Here is a 10,754-nt window from a genome sequence, read left to right as displayed (position 1 = left end):
TTACCACTCATATTCATCCATATCACTTGCATTTTACTATCCCTTCGCCGAACTAGTGCACCTATACATCTGACAAGTGTATTAGGTGTGTTGGGGACACAAGAGACTTCTTGTATCGTGATTGCAGAGTTGCTTGAGAGGGATATCTTTGACCTCTACCTCCCTGAGTTCGATAAACCTTGGGTGATTCACTTAAGGGAAACTTGCTGCTGTTCTACAAACCTCTGCTCTTGGAGGCCCAACACTGTCTACAGGAATAGAAGCGTGCGTAGACATCAAGCGCTTCACGCACTCCGCGCGCCGCGCATGGCGGCGATCGGACGTCTCGTCTTACCTTTATGCGGCGTTCGAGGGCCTCGGCCAGGGAGGAGTCCCACATGACTCTCCTGGCCATAGAGTTGGCCTCCGCCACCTGGGCCATCATCGCCTGGGCCGCCGCCTCGTTCCCCTGGGCGCCGCCTGCAACCCCGCCAGCTGGGCGTGGAAGCGGGCTCTGTCCCTAGCCGCCTCCGTCACCGCTTCATCCCTGGCGGTGATGGCGCCCGCCAGCTCCTGGTTCTTCTGCTCGACCCGCGCGGGAGAAGGGCCCCTCCGCTGGAGCGAGTCCAGGTCGGAGCACATGTACCCCCGAGCCATGGCGACCGCATAGCCGTGGGCTTCCTCCTGCGCTGCCCAAGCCTGATGGCGCAGGGCGTCCCCAGCCAGGGTCTCGAAGGACGCGAGCAGAACCCGCTGTTCGCCGGTGAACTCGAAGCGGCGGGTACGGCGTCATCGTCGTTGGCGATGTCGTGGATGATGGCGTCTGCTGGTGGGGCCACCATCGTCGCCTGTGCCTCCGCGAGCACCGCCCTAGCATCGGCGAGCTCGGCCCTAGCGTCGGCGATTTCCGCCCTGGTCGCCGCGAGACGCCCTTGCGCGCGCTCTGTCGCCTCCGCAACCTCCGCCTCCGCCGCCTCCAGGTTCAACTGGTCGGCCTGAACGGTGGCGGCGACTAGCTCCTCGTCCTTCTCCGGGTGGGCGTGGCGGCACATCTGAACAACCTGATCTCAACTAAGGTTGTGCTCGGCCATGGATGAATGCTAGGGTTTAGCTTGAGGTGTGTCCGTCACCCCCGCAGGTGTCGAGCATATATAACCACGGCGGGGCGGGAAATGGCGTTGCTGCGCAAGTCGTTTCCCGCGCGCACGAAACGCCGGTGAAATTTGCCAATGTGTTGTGCACGCGCGGGAATGACTGTCGTCGCGTGGGAACAGTTAATCGCCGGCGGCAGGCCTCGACGGGGCGTAAAACGCCATTAACGACCTTAACGCTGTCTCGGCAAAAAAAAAATACGTCCACACCGCTGGAGGTTCCCCCGACACAAACGGTCGCCCTAGCCGAATGACATCCGTGGGCCGACGTAAACAGATACAACCGGATATCTCGGACGTCCGAAATACATAGGCCCGTTAAAGACGCCCTAACTAACTAACTAACTTGAGCTGAACGGAACAGAATACACCTGCCTTGCCGTCTGTTCATACTTCACTCGAGTACTCCACTACAGTTCATATACTGGGTATACTGGGATACTCCAGTCCAGAAGTAGCTTGTGTGCGATGCGAGCTCGCGAGCCGAAAGCGGAAAGGGGAAAAGCAAAGCGAGGGTGTGCTGTGCTGGGTGGCTGATCCATGTGAAGGAGGACCTTTCTAGCCTTTTCACCGCTGATGCCACGCCTCTATGTAATTAACCTCCGTCAGCCAGATCTCAATCTCGTCTGTGCCGTCAGCACCAGCTCATGAGCATGCGTGTCCCTCCCCCCTCCACGTGTCTGCCCGCGGTCTCCGGTGAACGACAACTTTTATCTGCGTGTCCGCCCATGTCAAGTCCTTCTGACTCATCAACTCGCTTGCATAAATCCATTCTTGGCCTGGCCATGCACGTGCACTGTGATAAGTACACCGATCAGGCGATAATGACTGTAGTGCGGCAAGCTGCTTGTCTCACACTGTCTGCGGTCGAATTAATTCGAGCGCTGGCTAATAGTGGGAGCAGTGGTGCTGGTACATCATCTGCCCATCCGTGGAGCATCTCTTTTTTACATAAAAGGCCGCCGAGATTTTGGCGAAAGTGGACGCGTGAAAAAGGAGCGAACGCTAAATATTTTGCGCTATGTGGGCTTTTGCGCTACCCTACGCGTTAAAGCTGACGCGCATCTAACCGCCAGGATAATCTCAAAAAAAAAAAAAATCTAACCGCCAGGAATTTTCACCGTGCATCGCTTCGCCACCTCTCCACCTCGCTTCGACGTCACTCTGGCTGCACTCCACCTCGCTTGCGCGCCACTCCGCCTCCACGCCACCGTGATGCCTCCCCGTCGCCGCTCGAGGTCCGGCTACCGCGGCATCCGAACTAAGCGTTCTACGCCTAGATCCAGAGCAGCGACGAGCGCATCGGACTCGGGACGTTCGAGACGGAGGCGCGCGCGTACGACGCGGTCATCTGGCACCTCGGCCGCCCCCGCTGCTCCATGAACTTCGAGGACGTCTGGACGCGGCAGTAGGCGGAAGCCCTCGCGTCGCCGGCGCCGGCCGTCACGCGCGGGCGAGGCAGCGCTAGCGCGAGCTCGAGCAGCGCCTCATCGTCGCGCATGCGCCTCGATTGGGCGCGGCGCTTCCCGAAAGACGTGGCCAGGGAAGTCGCCTTCTACACCGAGACGGAAGAGGCGAAGGCAGCGCAGAAGGTGGCGAAAAAGCGCGACCGAGAGGCGAGGAGGGCGAAGAAGAAGGAGAAGGAGGAGAAAGCCGCGAGGAAGAAGAAGGAGAAGAAGGATGGTGCCAGTCCGTCGACCATCACCGTCGACTCGTCTTCCTCCGACGTGGAGGGACGCTGCTTCGAGTTCCTCCTCCCCATCGACGACGACCCGCTCGGCATCAAGCGTCTCCCGGACAAGTTCGCCGAGTTCGACGACGGCGTCGAGCCGGCGCATTTGCGGCTTACGGGAGGCCGGCCGCAACTCGCGGCCCGGGCCGTGGAGGTCCCGTTCGACGGGCGGGGCAAGATGTACTTGCACACCGGGTGGGGCAAGTTCGCCCGTGACTCGGCGCTCGAGCCCGGCTGCCGGCTCACCTTCCTCTACGAGGGAGACGGTGAGATGGTCGTCAAGGTCTTCGACGACACGGCTCGCCGCAGGCACTACCACACCGGCGAATCCGAGTCGGACTCCGATAGTTAGAACGTAGAGTGTTCTTTCTTTGCAGCCGAATCCGGCTACGGCCGGACGAAGCCGATAGTGGAAGGTTTACGTCACGTTCGCCTCATCGGTAGAACCAACAAGGGCACCGTCAATCCTCCCGCTGGATTTTCCGAGCTTGGGTGATCGAGTGTGCCCTCGAATGTTCTTTCTTGGCAGCGAACATACGGAAATCAACACAACTGGTTTCTATTTTTAAAATATTTATATTTATGTCCACCATGGTACAAACTATGTATTAGTTTGTGTAAACCATGTTCCAAACTATGTATTAGTTTGTGTAAAATAATCTTTCAATTTGTAATATTTGAAAGTATATTGAAATGAAAAAGAGAAAAAAAAATGCGTCGGGCCGCTGGAGCCAACCCCAGACGCAAACGAACACGCGGACGAAAACGGTCATTTCAGCGTCCGCTGCGAGACGCAAACGGACGCGCGCGGACACTAAAATGCGTCGCCGCTGGAGATGCCCTGAATTGGGGAACATTACAAGAGCGACAGGTGCCACGGGCCCAGCTGTTCACGGCGGGCCACTATGTGACTGACAAATTGCAGCTGAGTGGATATATTTGTTCAATTGGAAAGCCAGGCACTCCTATATTTGTTCATTTGGAAAGCCAGGCAGGGAGCGTCGAGCGCTCTGCACTGCATATTTGCATGTGGGTCTACCACAAGATCCATATGTCAGGATTAGGTTAATGCCGCCACTAATCAGCTGTGTCTAGGTTTCACAAAACAAAACAAAAACTGTTCTACTCGGTCAGTCCTGTGCACAAACGAGAATCTCCGTCCATGATAAAAACGAGTTCCACGCGGTCAGTCGTGTGCGCGCTCTCAGTCAAAAAAATACACGTGGTTAGTGGCATCTAAACCAACCGAAACTGGAGGTAGGATCGAAGTGGAAACCCTGAACCGTTCAACGAAATATGAAACGACGACCGGAGCAGAAGCGTTGAGCGTCGCGTGGCAGCATGTCGAGCGCGGTGCTCGCATATAAGCCGGTCAATCTAAATCTAAATAATCTAATCTCCGTGGACGATCGATCGAGAGAGGACGGCTTTGGGATTTGTTGACCCCTTTTGTGGATGGATGGAACGGAATGGGGAAAGCGCGGTTTCACGTCCCACGCGCCAAAATTGTGGTCTTGCCGCGATGCCCTTTTGGTCTTGTTGATGATTACTCCTCCAAGTCACTCAACTGGGTGAGTTAGTACTACTACTAGTAGTAGCGACATCTCTCCATCAGGCTAATTAAACACGCAGCTTCAGGTCCTTTCTTCCAACTAATACAACAACAAGTGATGTGCTCGTATACAACAACATTTGCTGCTGCTGCTAGTTTAGTTTATCCGCGGCAGAGTGGAGTACGAGTAGCTAGGAGTGGCTAGCGGTACTTGACAAGTCATGAGTTTAACGCAGGTGGATGGAAGTCAGCCCCTGGCTGATTTGATGCGTGACGCGATGTGGCAAGGCATGGGTGTGCGGCCGAGATACCCGGGCCGCCCGGCTCGTAAAAATAAACGGGTCGCTTAAATTCCGTCTTTTTGGGCTGCGATGCGGCGTAGGACTGTTGCGATGCAGGGCTAGGCGACAGAAGCAACGGGAGCAGGGCACAGCACACTAGGTATAGGGCGGTAGGTATCCAACAGAGGCGGTGCACGACGAGAAGCCCTGGAGGAGAGCGAAATCCGCGGCCGTGCGAGACGCTTGCTAGTACCTGCACGGAATTCAGAGCTACTAGCTAGGTCTAGGTGGAGGAGTAGCTCGCATTCTCTGTCAAGCCTTAATTCTCTGTCTCGTTTCCGCGGCGCCACCATCCCCTATTGTTTGATTCCACAGCACCTACTGGAAGGTAGAACGAGTAGCACCTAGCTAGCTAGCATTGCTGTTGGCGTGTCCGGCCGGCCGTCCGCGTCCTCCCTCCATCCGATTGGAGGCAAGCCAACAATGCCAAACAATGCAATGCGATCCACATGGCCGGACATCGGCACAGCGATGAGATTCCCGGCCGGCCGGGAGATGGCATCTGATTTCAGAGCCATTTCTTTCCTTGGTGCTCGGGACCTACCGCCCGCCTGTTTCGGCAGCGATCACGTCCACCTCCGCCCCCAAGTGTGACGCGCCGTTTCTTCTGGCCCTGGATCACGCGAATACGCATATCGCCGCCCTGTGGATGGAGGCATGCAGCGGTCACCGTCGATGCGGACGCTCCCGGTGTCCTTTTGGCCGTCACCACGGACTACGCCCTTTTGCGCTGCATACGTGGCCAAAAAGAGAAGGAAAGGTCCGTCCCTAAAGTTCCGTGGCCGTAAATATTTTGGGTCCACATTCACGAGCCTCATTCTCTCCACTTTTGGCTTGGGAGCGACTTCATTGTCTCCAAAATCTAAATCAGATATTTTTTTGCTATTTCCAAATTTTTAAAATGAAAATTTTATAGCAATGTTCGGTAACTGTTAACTGCTCGGCCAGCTTGAATTTAGTGAATAATCGGAAATCAGCCTATTAACTGATTTAATCGGTCGAGTATTAATCGATAAGTTTTTTTTAAAACAAATAGCAAGTTACGAGACCTAAAATATGGCACTCCCTCATTTCATAATGAATGTCAAATATTTGTCTAAATTTGAATGTATCTATGCAGTAAAACTATCTACATACATCTACATTCTACATACATCTACATTCAAACAAACTTGCGATGTTTTGGTAAAGGACAATGACTTTTTTTACTTCACGAAAACACCATAGACAACGAAGGCCATTTGGTGAACATATTGTGGACTGATTCACAATCTAGGGTGGACTATCATGCATTCGGAGGTGTGGTAGAGTTCCACAGTTCATACCGATCTAACAAGTGTAAGATTCTTTTTATCCTATTTGTTTGGCTCAACCATTACTGCAACACTATCAAACAGTGCAATGCGATCCACATGGCATGCGTAGGTGTAAACATATCGAATTGGATTTTACTCCTTCTATATCCTTTACCATATTATCTAGCTGGATTTGGATTGGATCGGGTAACAACTGGATGCGAATATGAATATGGATTATATCGGACTATGGTGTCAAATCGGAACCTCAGAAGCACCTCCAGTCGTGTCCCCAAAACGGCCCAAACGGCGTCGGATTGAGCGTTTGGGAGACGTGTTTTGTTCGTGCCGTGTTTGGGGACGTCGCTCTCCAGCCGCGTCCCCCAAAAGCCGCCCCAAACATTAAAATACTCTTTTTTGTAGTTTTATTTCAATAAAGAGAAGAAATATTCCACAAATTAATACATAATTGGGAATATGGTTTACATGAAGATATAGTTTGGAACATGATTTTCCACAAACTAATACATAGTTTGAACCATGGTTGACACAAATATAAAAGATTGCAAAAAAAACTAAACCTAACTAGGCCGGACATCGAATGTTTCGTGTGTTCGCTGCCAAGAAAGTACACTCGAGGGCACACCCAGTCACCCAAACTGGAAAATCCAGCTGGTGAGGGTGCCCCTGTTGGTTCTTCCGAGGAAGAACATCCAGAAATCTTGGTCCATTTTTTCGCTGCGAAGAAACAACACTCTTTCGTCGTCGTCCTCCTCGGCGTTGTCGCCGTGGTAGTTCCGGCGGCAACGCGTCTCGTCGAACACATTGACCCTCATGTCCCTATCGCCGAAGTAGGAGAACACGAGCATGAAGCCGGGTTCGAGGCGGTTGTAGCGCGCGAACTTCTCCCAGCCGATGTGGAGGTACATGTTGCCGCGCGCGTCGTAGATCACGTCGACAATCCACCGGCAGCAGTGGCAGCCATCCTCGCGCAGATGCAGCGAGCCCGGGAGCTCGTCGTCGGCGACGAAGTCGTCCGGCAGCCACTGGATGTCGTGTGGGTCGCCCTTGAGGACGACGATGAACTCGGACTGCACAGGCCCTTCCTCGTCCTGCATGTCTGATGATGAGGGCGACAGCAAGCGTGCAGCTCTTCCGCGGCCACGACCACGACCACGACCGCGAGCTCGGCCTCCGCCTCTATCAGCCATGTCGTCAACTCTTGAGATGGTGGCGGCTAGGGTTGGGGAGAGATGCGCTAGAGTTTGTGTTAGAGGGACGATGAGAGGCGACCCTTTTTTATAGGTCGGAGGGAGACGGGGGAGCGGTGACGCTCATTAACGCCGACATGCAGAGCTAGGCGGCGACGAGACGCTTCGCTGCGCCTCTGCGGGAACTGCACCGTCGCTGCGCGCCAATAACTTCCGTCATGAGGTAGGCGACGGTTAGGTTAAAATTCAATTGTGCCGCTGACGGGTCGGCCCCGCCACTCCCCGCCTCGCTTTTCGGTGGAACGTTTTTTTTTGTTCGGTGCGCCCCAAATCGCTTTGGGGACGATTTGGGATGCTCTCAGAGCAGCTCTTATCAGAAAAAGGATACCAATAATCAGATAAATACGAGCATAAATAAAAAGCTATGTTTCTATAGCAGTAATAAGAAAATATATCTAAAATTGCATTCCAATTAAGTTGGGCAGACCGGAACAAAATGCACTGCCTGCTGCGAATTACACTCCACTCCACACCATGTACACCACTCCAGAAGCAGCTTGTGTGCAAGCTCGTGGCTCGTGAGCCGAAAGCGGGAATGGGAAAGCAAACCAAGGGGTGGCTGATCCATGTGAGGACCTTTTCTGGGCCTTTCACCGTTGATGCCACGTGGTCCTATGTTGCCTCTAAGTAATCTTCTTTTCCGTCAGCCCGATCCCATCTCATCATCTGTACTTCCGTGACTAGCTGACGGCCGTTGGAACCTCGTCATGAGCACGCGTGTCCCTCCTCCCTCCACGTATCGGGTGAAGGTAAATTTGCATATCCGTACACATGTTTCTGGTCCGCCCGCCCGTGTCAGTTCTTTCCGAGTTATGACTAGATCGTTTGCGTCAATCCATGCCTGGTGATGCTCGTGCACTGTGATAAGCGTACCGATGATGACTGTAGCGCAGCCAGCTGCTTGTCTTAGGGCCACTTCTTTCGAGCTTATGCTTATAGAGAAGCCTGCTTATGAATTTTGGTGTGAAAAAGCTCCGGTGGAGAGAAGCTCATAGAAACTGTTTCTCCCTTTCTTTTGGGCTTATAGAATTTGTTGTGTTCAGTTGTGTAATATCTATAATGCCCTTGAATTTAATATGTGCCCAATATTGAATGATACTCAATATTAGATCACTCCATTGATCTGTACATTGTCAATAACCAAACACAAGTATCCGCAGATTCCAAACCATGGCTAAATCTGTACATTTCAGTGTTGGAATGATAACAAAAATTAGTGTTGGACAGTCATCAAATTTTAATCAAAAAAATTCGATCAACAACATGGAGGCAGAGCTCATGGCGAGCAGCAGCAGATGGAGGCAGAGTGGGGCATGTCAGTGCGAGGCGGAGCAGGATGTTCTGTCGGTGCTGATGCTGATGAAGAGCTCGGGCAAAGAGGATGCCGGAGAAGGACGTCCGGCGGAAGATCTCGACTTGGGGGAGAGTGCTCGGGCGGAGGAGAAGCCTGTCACGGCGGCTGGCGGCGGGGCTGGTCACGGCGGCTGGAGGCGGGGATGGTCACGGCGGCTGGCGGCAGGGCTGGTCGCGGCGGGGCGTGTGGCGTTGAGGGTGGTCGGGGTGGGGTGGGGTGGCCGTCGGCTGGCGGCGGAAACACTCACTCAGACGCCAGGGGACGGGGTGCCGCGGCGAGGGGCGGGAGAGGCAGGCGCGAGCCGCGACGAGGGGCGGGAGCGGCAGCGGCGAGGGGCGGTTCAGCTGCGGGCTTTGGGGACGGCGGCGCCGGCGTGGTAGGCGGGGATTGAGCGGTGGCGGCGGTGTTTAACCCTAGCGAGCAGAGTAGGGCATGGCTCGATGCGATGCGGGGAGAAGTGTACGGCGATTTTTTTCTTTTTTCTTTTCCATATTTTCGGTGGGAGACGGTTTGCTCAGGTGGAGTGGCATTTTGCCGTAAAATGTACTGATTTGGAGGGGTAGATTCACATACCGTTTCGCTTCCTCAGGTAGAAGCTCGGGAAACTGGTCTGGGCCAGTTTCTGGAATTGCACTACGCGCTGGCTTCTCGGTGGAAATAAGCCCGCTTTAAACCGGACACTTCTTTTCAGCTTGAGCGGTTTGGCACCTAGAAGCTGCTCTATAATGGCCCTTACACTGTCTGCGGTCGACCAGGACATGAAGTTAATAATAGAGCACTGGGCAGTGGTACATCATCTCCCCATCCTTGGAGCATCCTGTTTTTACTTAACTAGCATGGATGGGCGCGTGGCGTGACTTTGTAATATAATGGTTGTAATAATTATAAGACTTTGTAATATAATGGTTGTAATAATTATAAGACTTTATAATATAATGGTTGTAATAATTAAAAGTATTGCACATTTTGTTGTTTAAATAGTGTGTTTTAAGATGGTTGAAACCAGAGCCACCCATAAGATAACACAAACAGTAGCTGCTGCTGGTTCACTGAAGTAGCTCTAAAGTGATCATGGTTCAACATGAACACGCATACAGATGAGTACATAGTCCACAATAATAGAATAATTGTTTCAGAAATATGCACACATATTTATATAATCTGGTATGTGAAACCATGTGTTATGCTTAGCATAATACCCTTACTCATTTAAAATCTCCTTAATTTTCTGTAACTTCTCCTTGCTAGCTTTATCCTTCTCTGATGTACTAACAAGTTTAAAATATTGTGCATATATAAAAGCTTAGGCAGAGAATTGACCTTATAAATTAGTATCAGTTATCGTTTCAATAACTGATATTACTTGTTATTAAAGTGTGAGGAAAGGTCATATGTCTCTTTGTGCTCTCGCTCGGTTTGCTGAATTGGGCAAGATAACAAAGTGAGGCAGGTGCCTGCACGGAGCTACGGGCCCCGCGCGCTGATCGCAACGGGGCGCCATGTGACATTGTTACTGTCTTACTGACAAAGTGGAGTGGATTTGTATTTTTTTTTCCTTCCAGGATAACTAAATTTTGTTATTCAGAAACGGAGCGAGTGCATGAGTACCACCACCACCTGTCCACCACTGTGCACTACTGTACATATGTGCATGTGGGTCTACCACAAGCTTCATCTGTGTGTGGATTAGTTTGATGCCGCTGGGCGCTGGTAATCGTCTCTACTACTGGTATACCTGGACGGTACCTAGCACCTAGCAGGTTACGCGATTAGAATAAACAAAAAGGTTACTGACTGGTTAGAGCATCTCCAGCCGCGTTCCCAAACCGTCCCTCAAACCGCGCCGGATTGAGCGTTTGGAGGACGTGTTTCGTTCGTGCCGCGTTTGGGGGACGTCGCTCCCCAGTCGTGTCCCCCAAACAAAATTTCGCAAATTTTAAACTCAACTAGATTCGATTAGATTCGTCCAAATTTACATAGATTCGAACGAAATTTAACTAACTTTAAACTAAACCTAATCTAGAACCACTTGCGGCGGCCGGAGGCGTCGTAGTACTGCTGGAAGTTGTACATGTCGTC

The sequence above is a fragment of the Lolium rigidum genome, chromosome 4, assembly GCF_022539505.1.
Source record: "Lolium rigidum isolate FL_2022 chromosome 4, APGP_CSIRO_Lrig_0.1, whole genome shotgun sequence".
Lineage (NCBI taxonomy): Eukaryota > Viridiplantae > Streptophyta > Magnoliopsida > Poales > Poaceae > Lolium > Lolium rigidum.
Note: the sequence above shows the minus strand (reverse complement) of the source record.